The 17,100-nt window shown below is 40.0% G+C and overlaps 1 non-coding gene across 1 annotated transcript; it reads left to right on the top strand.

The window, feature by feature from the left end:
* The first annotated feature begins 16,739 nt into the window (after positions 1–16,739).
* Positions 16,740–16,855, top strand: LOC112064874 (U5 spliceosomal RNA). The gene has a single exon (XR_002891726.1). It is a non-coding gene; the product is annotated as a U5 spliceosomal RNA (small nuclear RNA).
* The last annotated feature ends 245 nt before the right edge of the window (positions 16,856–17,100 follow it).

Genomic DNA, 17,100 nt, shown 5'->3' with positions numbered 1-17,100 from the left:
TGAGGAAGAAAAAAGAGAGTAAGGGAAGCCGGACAGGGAAAGGGAAGCAGAATTAGGGTGTGGCCTCAGCTGAAGTCTGGCCTCAGTCTTATCCCACTGGGAGCTCTAGAGCATGGATTGCTCCACAGAGTTGCCCCCTGCCCTTTTTGAGGCAAAAGGTCCTTTTGTGCCCCTGCATCAGTCAAGCATTGGCTGTGGGCCACACCCAGCAGCAGAAGAGTTGCTTAACTTCCCAGGCAATTCTAGGCTAGGCAACTCCCATTTGGCCAATGGCAATTCTCCAGAGAAAGAGGCAGCTGTAAGCCATTAATAGCTAATGCTCATAGCACGTGGGATATGGGAACACCAGCCTGGCAAAGGAGATCTGGGTGGGTCAGCAATAGCACCCCTATACTTACCTATCCTGATTCATTTCAAAAGATATTCTTCTGGACAAAATCTGGACCCCTAATTCTTGCTTTAAAACAATTCAAATGGAGCAGAATATAATAATATACTAATCCACAGTATTTATTAAGAGCCTACTGAGTATCAGGTACTTTTCTAAATGTATTATGCTTACAATAAACCTAAGAGGCAGGCACTATTATTACTCACATCTTCCATACAAGAAAATGGAGGGACAGAGTAATTAAAGAACAAAGCAAGCTAGTAAGTGGCAGAGCCAGAATTAGCACCCTACCCTCTTAAGTCTGCATTAAACTGCCCCTTGCTTGTTGTCACAGGGTAGCAGCAACAGAGAGAAAACAATAAGCTCAGAACTAAAAATAAGCAACAGAGAGAAAACAATAAGCTCAGAACTCAGAAAATTTCACTTATATAAGATGCCTCGCCCAACTAGGTGAGAGAAAAATCTTTTGAATGATGAATATAAAAGCTTGAGCACAGTTAAGACTCATTTGTGTGGGGGTAAATTTCAGAAACGTGTCAGTTTTATCTATTGGGTTGATGTTCGTTCACCATTTGAACTTTCATCGTTTAAATCCCATGAAAGCGCAGTTGCGTAAGATATGACCCTATGCCAAATGAAATAATAACTTTTTTTAACTTTTGTTAAACATATTCTCTGTGCCAGGCACTGTTCTCAGCAGTTAACATGGGTTATATCATGTAATCCTCACAACCATGCCATGTGGCAGCCCCATTTTCAGATAAAGAAACTGAGGCACTAATATGTCCAAGGGCACATAACTAGAAAGCATCAGGGCCAGGTTTCAGAGTATGTAATCTGGCTGTGGATCTTCTGTTCCTAACTTCACTCTGTTGCCGCCAGAAGAGTTGTCGATGGTCAGAGCTAGAAGTCATGTTGGAAGGCCAACTTTCCCAATTTAGAGATGAGGAAACTGAGGCCCAGAAAAAGGTGGTGACTTGCACAAAGTCACATAGACCCAGGACTCTCAATTTTCTTAACAGTATTTTCCATATTTTGACAGTTTTGCCCCCCCAAATTACATAAACCCAGAAATAGTATCATTTACTTGCCAGTAGCTCAGGGGTGTGTTTTTAAATGTTTGAAGTCTCTTTCTAAGGCAAGAAAGAAATATTAGTCTGTCTAGCCCAGGAAAAAACTACTCCCTATCTCTAGTGACTCTTATGAGATATGGTAACTCATGTAAACCTATGTGATGTGACTATCAAGTTGCTATTCTATCTTCTGGCTGAAACCTGCAAACTCCAGTCTGGGAGTACATCCCTTTAGGGAAGGAAAAGGAAAACAAGAATTGATATTTATTAAATATCTGCTAGATGCCAAAGCCAGTGGCTCTAGGTATGCTATGCAAATTATCCATTAAAACAATCTTTAGAATCAGAATATGTATCAGTTAGCACTTGCTGCATAACTAACCTAAATTTTAGCGGCTTAAGATGCAACAATTTACTATTGCTGATGAGTAGCTGGGTGGCTCTGGGGATTCATGCCAGGCTTAACTGATTTCAGTTGAGTTCACCCATGTTCCTGGATTGGCTGGGGACTGGCTGGTCGAGGATGCCTTCAGCTGGGACGGCTCATTTCTGTTCCCCCTCCTACTAAAGGATATTCCAGGCTTTCTCACATGGCAAAGGCAGAAGAGAGCAAGCAGAAGCATATGAGGCCTCCAAGGCCTAGGATCAGAATGGGCGTATCGTCCCTTGGATGCCATTCTATTAGCCAAAGCACAGTCATGAGCCTGGCCCAGGTTCAAGGGGGCATGGGAAAGATTCCACCTATTGATGAAGTGAGCTGCAAGATCACATTGTCAATGGTTTGGATATAGAAAGTGATAGAGAATTGGAGACATCTTTGCAATCAATCTACCACAAATATTCTGGAATATTTCAGATCACTTAAGTTGTATATTTTCCCTCAAAAGTATATCTCTCTCATATGAAGACATGTGAGTTCCCTTTGTGTCACTTTCAGAAAAATTCAGGAAAGCTGCCACAGGGTTTTAAGATGGCATACAGAATTTTCAATTTACCCATGACCATCTATTCCCACCAAAAGTCTTTGGGCTCTCATTCTGAATAACAGCAAGAGAGAGCTGAATCTATCTCCCCTCTCCCTACCCACTATATCACTTATTGGTTGAAAAAAAGAGGCAACTAGATAGGAAACATTCTATGCCTGAGTTTCCAGCTGGATTTGGTAAGAAACCAGCCCAACGACTAAGGATCCTCCCAAGGGCATACCTATGGCTTCAACCAAAATGAAGCACATCTTTTTCTGGTGTTTTGTTTTGCAACTAGAAAAGAAAGACACATTAGAAAGAAGAAAACAAAAACCTCTAAATCAGGGATCACAAATAGTTTTTATCACGTATGCCAACTCCAATTGGTTAGTGGAAGCTGCAAGGAGTGCTACGTTGAGAAGGAATATTAGGCCTCGGGCAGGTCTAATAAAATTAGTAAACTGCAAGAATTTTCCAGCTAACAGAGATAGATCTTGATGAAGTAGTGCCTTTATCCTAATTCACACTAAGATGAAACAAGAGTCAAGCAGTGACTGATTCCCAACATTAGGTTCAACAGGATAAGCTGACCCTCATCTCCTGGACCTCTCTCCCAATAATTCTTTCTCACAACTTCCAGCTGGACTATTTTTGAGAAGGGCAAATACAGCAGGGTTTTGATCAGCTCTTGGGTTTTATCCTGGTTAATCCAAAGATAAATACATGGGCTTATACCAAATCCAAAACCAGAAGAAATGATCAAAAATACAAAAATAATTCAAGAGCACCACTGCAGAATACACCCTCTCTTTGCTCACACCAGGCTTCCACTTACATGTCTCTTAGTATAACGTCATCCACCTACTGAGTCAAGAAGGATCTGAGGCCAGACCCTGATGGCCAGGGTCTGCTTGAAGAAGACACATCTCAGACCCAGAACAAGGCTTATCAACATTGTGCAATCTATATAACATGGCGCAGTGAAAATGTCCAAAACCACGAGGGTTCAAATTTTGCTTTTGGCCTTCGCCATTATGCAAGTATTAACATCCTTCCCATAGTCTCAAAAGAGATACAATATATCTATCTCAGGGATTGGGTGAGAATTAAATGAACTATTATGTAAAGCACCCAGATTAATAACTAGCACATAGTTGAGGCCCCTAAGTATAGCTATTATTAGCAATAGCAAGGATTTATTCAGTTTCTATCATATGCTAGGAACTATGTTCCATGCTGTGTGTAAGGAGAAAAGAAACAAAACATAAAGATCTGCTTTTTACCTTTGGGAAATAAAGTCTATCTGGGAGTCAAGGTGAATACGCATGAAATAAATAAGAACTGTGGAGAACAGTATATTAAATGCTCGAGAAAACCCTGAGAATCCTGGGAGTCTAGGAGCATTGCTTCTATTTCTTGCCAGAAAAATAAATTAGTTTCTTAAATATGTTGACAGTTCCATTCTCTTAAGAGACTTATTGGAGGTGACAAGCATCCAAACTTGTTTCAACTGAGCTTTGAACATTTTTATTTGTACTTTGAGTGCCACCAAATCATTTTATATGACAAATATAAAGGATAGCCCATTGTTAGCTAAAGAGAATGAGGCCACTACCTATCACCCTGGTGCACCATCTTTTACTTTCCATATCATCAACCTCCCATCATCTGGCAGACCATGGGTTCTCAATGAGGCAGAATAAAAGTGACAACAGGCCAAGACCTGATCCTTTCCATATTTTCCCCTAGATGCCAATGCTTCTGAATAATCACCCTTTCTTTCCATTACTGAGATGTCATTATGCAGGCAGAGCATGTTCTCAGTTGCCTACAGTAGGCTAGTGGCAGGGAAATATTGTTCAAAGATAACTCATGTCTTATTAAATGTCAAAACTCAACTCATGTGATTCAGCCACTGCCTCACCCAGTTGCAGGCTAGAAAATTCATCTGGGCTAACACCTCTATGAACATTGGGAGGGAAGGTGATCATCAAGCCCTGCCAAAGAGCAGGAAACAATGACCAAACCGTGGAGATGAAGGCCGTTGTCAGGTCATAAAACAGCAGTGATTGCAATTAAATGCTGATAAAAACTGAAAAAGTCTCTTGTTGCTGGAGGTCAGGTGCTAGAACAAAGTACAACTCTTTCTGAGAAGCTTGGAAAAGATATGCCTCTGAACTGTGCTTGCGTGAAGATAGATTCATCCATCCTTGTTGTGGGCACCTTAGAGGAAGCAACAGTATAGAGCCATAGAGGACTGAGAGAACACACAAAACGTGAGCATTCCTTTTTGAGGTGCAACCTCCCTGGCTCACGTGGCTCATCCAGCAGATGGCTGCTCTTGAATGATTTCCCCAACCAGATTGTGATGTGGATGTTGATGATGGTGAGACAGCAAATCCCACTATCGTTTGGTTGTCACAAGAGTCAAAAAACAAGACAAAAAAGAGAAAATCTGCTCAAAGTTAACAGGAGTAAACATTCAGAAATCTTTGGAACATAGGTTTTTAGAATAAAGTCTAGGTGTTCTTTACTCTAAGATGATACTTAGGTTGTCTTAATCCAAATACATACACAAGGAGAGTGGAGGTGGCAGTAAATGCATTTCTAGAAAAGGTTTTCCAAGGGTCTTTGCAGTCTAAAATATATCTTCTCTAACGACTCGCCCCCAGACCCAGGATATGTATGAGTTGTGCATGGGTGGCTGTGTGTGTTTCTGTATTGACAGTCATAAATGCATGTGATTTTTCTTTTCTTTTTTTTTTTTTGATCAAAGGGAATTTTTTTTATTTTCTTTTTTATACAGTTAGTATTTCCTTTGTTATACAAACAGATCACTGAAGAAACTGGCTCAAGTTTATCTTCAAACCCAACAATCAGTCTCAGCATTACGAGCTGCTTATACTATGAGTGGTGCACGGGAAGTGGGTCTGCCTGACTCAGCATCCCTTGCTCCTTTAAGGGAACAATGGACAAAACTGTCCACACTTTACAGTTCTTTTTCTCTAACCCTCTCCTTTCTATTAAGCCTGTAGAGGCAACTTTACATAAGGTAAATGTGAATATGATGTGTTCCACTGAATATAAGTTATTCACAGTCTTGCCATCTCTTTACCCATAGATGGTAAATTCTGAATTGTTTTTATTTGGCTGCACTTAACATTTGTGTGCATACTTAGCTTAGTATATTATTTTTTCATGATTTTTATAAGATTGAGTCTCTTATTCGACTTTTGTATTCTCCTCTATCATTTTCCTATATTTTCTTTTTTATCCTTCTAGTTTCATGGGAGTTAATATACTCTATCCTTCTTCCTTTTTTTCTTTTTTTTTGTACATTGCTCTTCTCAGTGGTTAAGGAAGTGACAAGAAATATATAGGGACTCAATAAGCACTAACAAAATAACAAGTTAAAATAAAGTTGAAAACTCAGATCAGACCAGATATAATTCAATATTCCTAAATGACTTAGACAGTGGTTTCCAAAAGTTGGTCATGAGCTGAATAAATCAAAATAATCAGGGGGTCTTATAAAAATACTAAGTCCCAGATTTCAGCCTGTAGTAACCAAATGGAAACTCTGGGAGAGAGGCCCAGATGCCCCCAGATTTTAAAGTTCCCCCAAGTGATTCTGACACGAATTTCTCAGATAGATGATAGCTTTAGGTCTTGCAACAAATGGATTAATAATTATGTCCCCTGTAGGAAACAGCACTAGACAGTGAGTGGGGGAATTGGGGCCAAGGTCATCCTCTGCCTCTGAGAAGCTCTGTATCCTGTACTCTTGGTTTCCCAAGTTCGGGCTGGGAAACAGCAGCATCAGTATCTCCTGGGAGCTTGTTAGAAATGCAGTATCTCAGGCCCACGCTTCACCTACTGTATCAGGATCTGTGTTTTAACAAGATCTCCAGGTGATTCCTGTGCAGCTTGAAGTTGGAGAATTGTCCAGACCAAGACATTCAGCTTTCCCTGGGTTTCATTTGGAAACAGATGGACTTGAGCCAGATGGTTTCTACATCACCCTCCAGCCCTACCATTGCATGATGACCCTCAGAGTGAAGATGCAAAGGGGAAATACGATAGAAAGTTCTGGATAAGATGCCAGAAGAAAATTAAGATTAAGTAGATACACCCATACACACACTTCTTTTTTTTTGAACTTTAGAATTTTATTTATTTTTTTTTATACAGCAGGTTCTTATTAGTTATCCATTTTATACACATTAGTGTATATATGTCAATCCACACACACTTTTATAGCAAACATTTGTCTAAGAAAAATCCATATCCCATGATATACACACCGTCATCTGAGACCATGAGGACATGGTCAGTCCCTTGCCGGGGATGGGAAACTGAGGAAATGAGGAAGGTTGTGGACAACTCGAAGTCCCAGGGCAAGTCCAGGGGAGAGGAAGGACTGGAATCCAGGTGTCTCCACTCCCAGCCCTGGACCACCCTGTCTTGTTGTCTCAGCTGCATCAGGAAAAATTAAGAAAACAAGAGCAGGACATAATAACAAAGACAGCAGGTGTTTATAGGGGGTGGTATATGGACATGGCTCCTCAACCCCATCCTGGAGCCACTTTAGTCCTTGGATTATTATTTCAACATTAGGGCCCCTCTATTCTGACAACCATCCTTCTTTCCCACATCTCCAGCCCTGTTCGATTTCTTTTTAGGTAGCCAATGTCAAAAGCATATACTCTTCTAGTTCCCAAGAGTCATATTTCATGAATCCTGATGGGTACCCTTCCTTTCCAGATTCCAGACCTTAGTTTCTTGTCATTTATTCTTTGCTGGGCTCTCTAGATAAGTTATGTGTATTCCTTATTATAAGGTTCCCATGTCAGGAATTCAGACATTTATGCACAGAGCTAAATACAAATATAGATTAATTTATTCTTTCTAATTCCACAAGAAATTTATAAACATTAATAACATTCAAACATTACATAAATATGCAACATAAAAAGTGAAATTTCCTCTTCTCACAGGCCCCCAGAAACAACCACTGCCAACAGAGTGGCCTTCTCCATTGTTTTTAATTTGTCTTATGCATAACATTTTAAAAAGCAGGGTCATATCACACAAACTATTTTATAACTTGCTTTCTTGACTTTACATCTCTTGGTCATTTTTCCAAGTCAATTTATAGTGGCCTTTCTTCTTCCTTCTAATATCTGCAAGGTACTCCAGCATTTTCCCAACCATGGATCTGTCAGTGGACCCTCGGATTATTTCCATTTTTCCTCTGTTCCAAACTACACTGCACATTAGCATATCTAACACCAGGAGCTACACGTGAAACAGCAAGGTCTTCGCTTTATTTCACTTGCTGACTGTTGGTTTTTCTCTCACAGCATCTTTGGTCTCCAGTTGTGATAATGGTGGTAGCAGAAGACTGGATTTATTGGAGGGTTCAAAGATTATAGAATTATGACTCCCACTGTCAGAATCCTGCATGGACTCTGAGTGGGGTCCCTCTTTCCTAAGGGAGCCCCTTGCCCATACATATACCATCCACCCCCCACATCCTAGCCTCTTAAGCGACAGGGAGCTGGTGCTTCATTCCATAGGGCTCGGGTGCTGTCACTGGGACAGTCAGCAATACAGACAAAGTCACCAATCTTGAAGAGTCTTTAGTCTAGGAAGGATACTAGAGAAATAAACAGAGGAACAAAAATTTCAGATGGAGACATGGTATGAAGAAAATATTACCAGGTATTGAGATAGAGAATAACTGAATGGGAGAAGGGAAGGGAATTTTTCAAAACCTTTTTTGAACAGATAAGATAATCACATGGTTAAAAATTCTAATGTATTTTAGAGATTATTCCATTTTGGCATGTAGATTCTTTTTTATAACTGCATAGTATTTCACTATGTGGATGTACTATAATTACACAGCCAGTCCTTTACTGATAGACGTTTAGTTCATTTCCAATCTTTTACCAATCAACGTTGTAATGAAGTATGCTGGACATGTGTCATTTTACACATATGCAAGTGCATCTACAGAATAAGTTCCTGGGTCAAAGGGAACTTATAATTTTGATAGATATTGCCAAGTTGTAGGGCAGGGCTCAGCAAATTTTTTCTATAGAAAAAGTAAAAGTAAATATTTTCAGCTGTACAGTCCAGACAGTCTCTGTTGCTACTACTCAAACCTGCCATTGGAGCACAAGAGCAACCATAGAACAACCAAAGAAATCAGCATGACTTAGTTCCAATAACATTTTATTTGAGGACATGGAATTTGAATTCTGTATAATTTTTACATGACACACAATATTATTCTTTTGATTTTTTTTTTTTCAACTATTTAAAAATGTGAAAACTGTTTTTAGCTCATGGGCAGTACAAAAACGCCTCAGGCTGGATTTCACTCACAGGCTGTGGTGTGCTGACCCCTGCCATTTACATTACGTGCCTCTATACTTGAAAGTCTGCAATCACCTACACCATTGGCAACACCAGGCATTACTAACTTTCAAGTCTTGCCAATTTGACAGGTGAAATTTTATCTTAGTTTAGTTTAGCTTTACTTTGCATTTCTCTTTTTATAAGCAAAGTAAATGATCTTTTCTTATCAATTTCCTTTTGTGTAAACCATTCTATGTTCATTATTTAGTTGATATTAGTCATTTTCTTGTTGGTTTGTGTGCCTTCTTCATAGCATACAGAAACTAACACTTTGACAAAATTACAATATTTTTCCCAGTTTGTCATTTCTCTTCAACTTTGATGCTGGTGATTTTTACTGGCTACAAATACTTTATTTTTAATCAATCTTTGATTTTATGTCTTACAGGTTTTCTGTCATCGTTAGACTTTCCCCCTTCTATAGTTATAATTTTTGCATTTTCTTACATTTTTATGGTTTCTTTTTTAACATCTAACTATTTTATTCATTTGGAACTTATCATACTGTAAGGTGTGATGTGCTATTTAGTTGTCCTAACCTAATTCATTGAATAATCTTTCTTCACTGACTTTAGATGCAACCTTCATCTTATTTTAAATTCTTATGCGTATTAGGGTCTGTTTCTGGAGTTTCTATTCTGTTCCAATGATGTTTTCTTATTCATACGCATGTACCATACTGCCTTCATTAATGAGTGTTTATAAAATTTAATAGTCACCCCTCATTATTTTTATTTTCCAGAATGTCATTATTATTTACCTTTCTAAATAAATTTTAGAATCAGCTGCCTAGTTTTAATAAATAATCTTCTTGTTATTGGGATTACATAAAATTTATAAATTAAAGAAGAACTGGCATCCTTATTTTCTTCTTATCTATGAGCATGACTTTCCATTTTTAAGTCATCTTTTACATCTTTCAGGTCATTCATGTGCACTCCCAAAATTGTTCATTTATGTCAAAATATTTAAAGAAACAAAAAAAAAAACAAAACGAGAAACAAAAACACCTCTGACCTTACATGTAGTAAAAGTACCAGTTAGATTACAAAGGGGGAGTGAAAATTATCCAGCGGAAAAAAGCTAGCCTGAGATACCCAGACACAAACCCTTATCAGAGAGAGATGCTGTAATTAATTAATCTAACTCACACTGATGCAGGTTTCGGCAGGAATCAATTTTGGCAGAAATCGTCTTCCTGCTCTAAAATCTGTCTTGTAATAAAGAGAGATTTTTTTTTTCCTTTTCATGTACTGAAAAAGGATTGGCATTGACAGCACTTGGAATAAAAGAACTTTCTAATGGTAAGAAGATGCATGGATGGATGGATGGATGGACAAATACCAGTTTATTGAGGGAGCTTTAATCTCTCTGTAAGTCTTCTGTCTATCCCTCATATGAAATATAACTTTAGTTCAACTCAACAAATATTGACAGAAAGTTAAGACCATTAAAATGGCCTTTCAAGATTTCTTTCAATTCCAGGATTCCACAAAGGCATATGGAAAAACAAAATGTTTTTTGGTTTTCCTTTCTTATTTCTTTTCTTCTCTTTATTAACTGAACACAACCCAAAGCAAATTTTAAAAATTAAAATTTAGTAAGGAAGAATGTTGTTCTTAAATGCTTTCTCTACTGTGGTTTCTCTTTAACTGATCTCTCTCCCACTGGATAATAACACGACTGGCATAAAGTGCTGCTGCAGATGGAGAGAAAATAAATTACTGAGCTAAACCCCTGAATGTATTTCTATTTCCCAAGTAGCTTGTGGAAATGCTACGTGTCATGGAGGGCAGGGGAAGGGACGTGTGTTGGGGGAAGGGTGGATAGTGGGTGGATATTTTGTTTTCTGATTTTTAAAGAGGCCATCTGAGTTTTCCCATGAAAACTAAAATATGGGTTCAGTTCACTGACACATATTCTCCACTAAAAACCCAGGGTCCAACCCAGAATCATTGTTCTGCATCCTTCAAATTTGAGCCATTATCATATTTATTAATCTCGCTCACATCTGTGTTGGAAACTCCTTGAACTAGAAGGAAACCAACCCAGGTAGAGTCTTATTATAACTAAAACTCTCCCTCATGCTTCCACGTCCCAAACTGTACAGCTGTCCTTCCAAAGTCTGCTCTGCATCAGAGCAGACCACGGTAACACATGGGAAGCAACGGGAGAAGGTAAATAACTGCTAGTCAAGGACTTTGGTCCCAGGGTGACTTGACCTTCATTTGAGGATGTGAAGCACAGCGTAGTGGACTGAACATCTGTGACCTCCCAAAATTCATATGTTGAAACCCTAAGCCCAATGTGATGATATTTGGGGGTGGGGCCTTTGGGAGATAACTAGGTCATGAGGGTGGAACCCTCAGGAATAGGGTTAGTGCCAATATAAAAGGGATGGGAGAGAACTCTCTCATCCTCTTCCCACCATGGGAGTACACAACAAGAAGTCAGCAGTCTGCAACCTGGAAGAAGGCTTTCAGAACCTGACCCTAATCTCAGACATCCATCCTCCAGATTGTGAGAAATAAACATCTGTTGTTTGTAGGCCACCCAGTTTACAGTATTTTATTATAGCAGCCCAAGGTGCCTAAAATGCATGATCTCCAACTTCCAGGCTAAAAATACTGACATATTAGCACCAAAATTGCCTACTGCAAACACCTGCAACTTCTGCCTGTGGACTTTTTCTGGCACAAAAGTCTTAGGGATTTCTGTGTATTAATTTTGTATCCTTCTACTTTACCGAATTCTACCATATGATCCAGCAATCCCACTCCTGGGCATATATCTGGAGAAAAACATGGTTCGAAAGGATACATGCACCCCAGTGTTCATTGCAGCACTGTTTACAATAGCCAAGACATGGAAGCAACCATTATACTCCAATATAAAATCCAAATTTTTTTTAAAGTGTTCGGGGGTTAATCCCCTCAAAAGCAGCCCTCGACCAGTGACTGAAGGGGATTGGTGGATAAATACCCCAACTCCCTCACCCCTCAGGCAGGACCATCTGAGGCACATCCTATACTGAGTTCCATTGCTCCCCAGTGGAATTAAGCTCCAGCTGCCGACATTGGTAAATATCTTGATAACGCACCCCTTATGGCCTTCTTTTACCTCTCTGTCTCACTTTTCTATCCCCTTCTAGAGTTTCCTAGGATCACCTCCCAAATAAATGACTTGCCCTGGACTCCTTGTATCAGGGTCTGCCTCTGGGGAAATGCAAACTAAGACAGACCATGTCCCCCAGCACCGTGCTATATACACAGATTATGCCTTTAAAAAATGACAGTAAGCAAATGGACAAAACAGAATGATCTAACATGGATTTGTAACAGAACTGAGAGGAAGATGAATGCGTGATTTTAGAACAGCCTGTCTCCTCTCTCTGGCTCTGTTTTCTTTCAGCTTACTGCTCACTCATTTGCCCAAACCCTCCAATCTAGCAGTCTGCTCTGTTTGAGGTGTCATAGACATTCATGTGCATTCTCACCTCCGTGCTTTTCGTGCATGCCATTCTCCTAACCCAGAATGACCTCTCCACACCTCCTCAACTTGTTCCAACTGCCCCAGTCCTTCAAGACCTGTCTCAAGCTTTGCTGCTTCCACAACACCTCTTGTGTCACAGCTAAGAGAATTACAGCACTCACAGCCTGTAGTTCGCAACTCGCTGCTTAATCATATGCTTTTGTGTTGTCTCTAACTATCACACACATGGCCATCTTGTCTCCCTAATTGAATTGGACTTTCCTTGGGAATAATAATCACATCTTGTACCTCTCTAGTCCTCCCAGGGCCTAAAATAGTGTGGCAGACACAATTAGTTGCCAATGTATGATTTATGCATTTAAGCAATAAAACACAAACATGTGTATGACCAATAGTAATGAATCATCTTTAATGGACTTCAGAAAGGCCTCTTTCGTCTCGTGCAAACTGCCTGGCAGATGAAGTTATCTGGAGCATCCTTCTTGGTGATCCTTTCCAGGGATTCAAAAAAAGACAACAGGCCACAGAACACCTTGGTTTATACCCACAACTTCCCCTCACTGGTTTAAAGACATCATAAAAGATAATGCGTCTTGCTCATAAATAAAAAGTACTTAAATGCAATTTTGGCAAAATGTGTTCTGGGGTAATTAAAGTTTTTTTTTTTTTTCTTTGTGACTGTTGCTGTTATAAATAGACAATCATAAAAAAAAAGGAAACCTTTTAAAGGCTTACTTCAGGACCTGATACCCTCCCCACTTTATTTTTCTTAGCCCTAATGCCAAAGGAAAACAAACACTTATCAGTGTGCTAATGGTGTTTATTCCCTCATCTGCTTTGGAAGGACGGCAGTGTGCCAAGTCCTGAGACAGTCCACCGAAGCACCAAGGGAACAGAGGTCAACTCCATTGTCAACTGTACCCACCACTTATACTTTGAAGTCCATGCAAACGTTCAGGATCCTGAATTTCATTTCCCCAGCTCTGTGCCTTTGTAATATCTAGACAGTTTTTCCCAGGCCTGGTGGAGATTAGGTCCCTTCCAATTTGCCTGTGAAATCATGACTACCTTTATGCCCCTCTAAAAACAGCCTCATTGAAGATAGTCAAGAAAAAGCAGAATGCCTCTTTGTTTCTGCTTTTTTCAGGATTCTGATTCCCAACTGCTCTGCTGGAGCTGCCCTCCAGGGATGCTTTCGGCCATGAAGCTGAAGCCTCACCTGTCCCCACACCTTTTTTACACCACCTCTCACTACGCTTTACCCAGCAGCTGCTCGGGAGCAGCAGAGAAGGACTGTACTTGTGCTTTGCATCTTCTGGCAAGTCATCCCTTACCCAAGCAAAATTCAACTGTCCTGTTCAGATAGGAGGTCCCTGAAAGATCCCAGGAGAAGAAATGAGCATTTCCTGCTATTTTTCTCTCTCCCTTCCAAGCAGCAAAGCATACAGAGGAAGTAGCTCTACTTTCTCCTCTCCTTTCTCCAAGTCTTAGCATTTTTGGCACCTACACTGGAACACATGCCCAAAGCAATCTCATCTGCAGCAAGATTATCTTTTGGTGGTGATATAATTCTTAATACACCTCAATGTATTAGCTGCCCCAGTGCCTCCCACGATCCACTGCAATGAAACCTCCCTAATCTTGACAATGGATGTCTTTACAATCACTCCAACAAACAGTAATTAGGTAATGGAATCTATTATCCTTTTAGACTGAGTTCAACTCATCTGTAAGCGGCTCTCGGTGAGCCGGGCAGACTTGGTGCCAGCCTCTACTTTTGCTGAAATCCCCTCAACACACAAGAGTAGTAAAAGGGTAAGGTTGGGTAGGTTTTAGTTATAATCATCCCTCTAATTTGTAGAGAACTTTTTTTTTTAGTAACCTTCATGTCCATTATTTTATTTGATTCTCAAAGGAGTAGGCAGGACGGCTTAGTAGTTAGGAATGCTGGCTGCAGATGCCTGAGTTTGAATCCTGGCTGGAAACTTTCTGGCTTTGTGATACTGAGCAAATCACCATGCGTCTACTTTCTTATCTGCAAAATGGGGATGGTAGGCATACACACCTCATAGAGGTAAATATATCTATATCTATCTATCTATATATCTATATCTATCTATCTATCTATCTATCTATCTATCTATCTATCTATCTATATATATATACACAGAGAGAGAGAGAGAGAGAGTGACATGTGGAACTATGCCTGGCACATAGTGAATGCTAAATAAATTGTTATTATTATTTTCTTATTTAAATATTTCAGCTGATGTCATAAAGACTCGTCAGGTTCCATGCCTGGCCTAAGCAATTCCTTAAGCGAGGAGGTCAGGTATTGTCTCAGTTTGGGTTCTCTCAGAAACAGACCATGAGAAACATATTTGCGTGCAAATACACGGGAGGCGAAGAACAAGCAGAGCAGGAAAGTGAAGGAAACAATGAAGGGTGCACTATGAGCAGGTTACCACTGTGGTCAACCAGGCACAATCCCACCAGGGTCCCTGTGAGTGACTTTGTAGAACACACAACACACCTCAGAACTGTCCCTCTGAGGGAGGATGCAGCTGGGGAGTTCATCCGCTAACTCCATCCCTCATTGTCAAGGGCAGTTCTGGGGCTATGACCCTACAGTGAAGACTTCCAGCCTGTCCCATGCCTAGGAAAAGCAGCTTTGCAGGACCAGATGCACTCAAGCTTAGAGTGCATATACTAGAGCCATCTGCAAGTGACCTCCTGGCTTGGGCAAAGGAATATGAGCCGGGCAGGGACACAGGTGACAACAGGGATACAATGCAAGTCTTAGAGTGCTTTGACTCTCTTGTGCATCCAGACAGAACCAAAGCCAAATAAACTCAGCCAAGAACATCTCCTGAATTACCTTCTGGAGAAGGATACGGTGTGATCTTTCCTGGTAACTCAACCCAAAGCTTATCAAACTCTACAACATCCTTACATAATATCAAAATTCCCTTTTGGTGAGTCTTTTCTTCTACATTTCTTTTCAACAGGGAGAGAGAGTAAGGCTGACAATATATTTTATTTGGTAAGACACAAAAAGAAGCCATGATATTGCTTTAGAGCCTGCTAGGTATGTGGAAAAGAAAATGTTCTCTGAGATGAAATGCTCTACTCTGAAAATGTGATAACCTATTTGAAAATGACTATCTTCAAATAGGTTGATTCCTCTGCACAGGAGTAGTGCCACAAATATGCTTTCTGGGTCAAATTTTCGGAAAAAGTAAAGTTTGCAGTAGCTATCGTCAAGTTGACAAGTTTACGCTTGAAAGATATAATGCACACCTGAGCCCCCCAAGGCAAGTCTCAAGCCAAGTTCTTTAACTTCATCAAATACCCTCCCTTCACTCCCCTTCAACCCTCCAGGCAGGGCTTTCATTTCATCTTATTACCCTTCTTCCCGAAGGAAAGAAATCCAAAATCAATTTATAAAAGCAAAAACTTTCATCCACCATCCATTTCTAAATAAAGAAGGAATACTGAAGCAAAACAAACTTATCACAATCACTCTCTTGGATTTCTAAAGCCAAACCCTCTAAATGTGGAAAAGATACAGTCAGTGACAAGGACATGGTAGATTCTGGCTTTTATTTAGAAGGTCGGTTAAGCCCATTTCCAAATAGGCATCTTGGTGTCTTTATACGCAGAGGGCTTGTTTTCTCTATATTTGGGCAAAGCCCTTTGGAGTAACTGAAAACCACCACCTCTGAGGATGAACTGTGATGTAGACCAGAGAAATCTTAGTTGAGGTAACTGAGGCCAGAGATCCACAATGAAACTGTACTGTACTGCTTCATTTTTCAAACTTACACATTTTCCTAAACCCTTTTCGTTGGGTGATTTATGTTCAGTTGATTTTGCTACAGGCCTGGAATGTTTACACAAAGGCTTAATAGACATTTACTTTGGAAGTTACATTGTGAGATAGAATCAAGAAACTGGCCCATTGCCGGAGTCAGAATGGGAGGCCACCTGGAAGTTAATGATCACTTTGTAAAGACCAGAGGCATGTAACAGAAGGTTCCAGAAGAGTGAAGACTTCATGTAATAACCACATTGCACTCACACATACACCACTGGAATGACTGAGGAGAAACCCAAGTTCCATAGAGGCATCCACACATAGAAATATCCAGGATTATAATCACTTGACACACCTTAATACTTTAATATTATATTTTGTAACACATCTTACAGTTTATATATGCTTTTATGTAACATCTAAATTAATGCTCTCCAAAAGATACCGTAACCCCAAATGCCAAATAGTCTGCCTTAAATATTTGATTCATGCAGAATTTACCTTTGAGGCACCTAAAAAAGAATTATGGCCCTCACTTTACAGATGTGGAAACTGAGATTCAGAAAGCCACTTGCATACTCTGGTTTCTCTTCAGATCGTATAACTCTTTCGCCTTTTACTAAAGATTTCCATGGAGAGAAACAATTCTGAGTCTTTACCCAATTTTTTGAGGCCTTGCCCTTGCAAGGCTTACAAATGTGTACGAAAAACAGACAGTCGTTTACCTCATTAAGGCGCCTTGCTATTACTAATTTCCTCCACTCACTTGAAGTGCTTATCTTCAGAATACATAATCTTTCATACGTGCATTCTCACTTTATGATCTTTGTTCTTTTCCCCTGGTGTTTTTTCCTCTTGTCCCGCCTTGGCATCCTGGAATTCCCTGGCTGTCCAGTGGTGAGGACTTGGTGCTTTCACTGCCATGGCCCGGGTTCA

This window comes from Physeter macrocephalus, chromosome 14 (genome assembly GCF_002837175.3).
Source record: "Physeter macrocephalus isolate SW-GA chromosome 14, ASM283717v5, whole genome shotgun sequence".
NCBI classification, from domain to species: domain Eukaryota; kingdom Metazoa; phylum Chordata; class Mammalia; order Artiodactyla; family Physeteridae; genus Physeter; species Physeter macrocephalus.
This window is presented reverse-complemented; position numbering and strand designations above follow the sequence as displayed.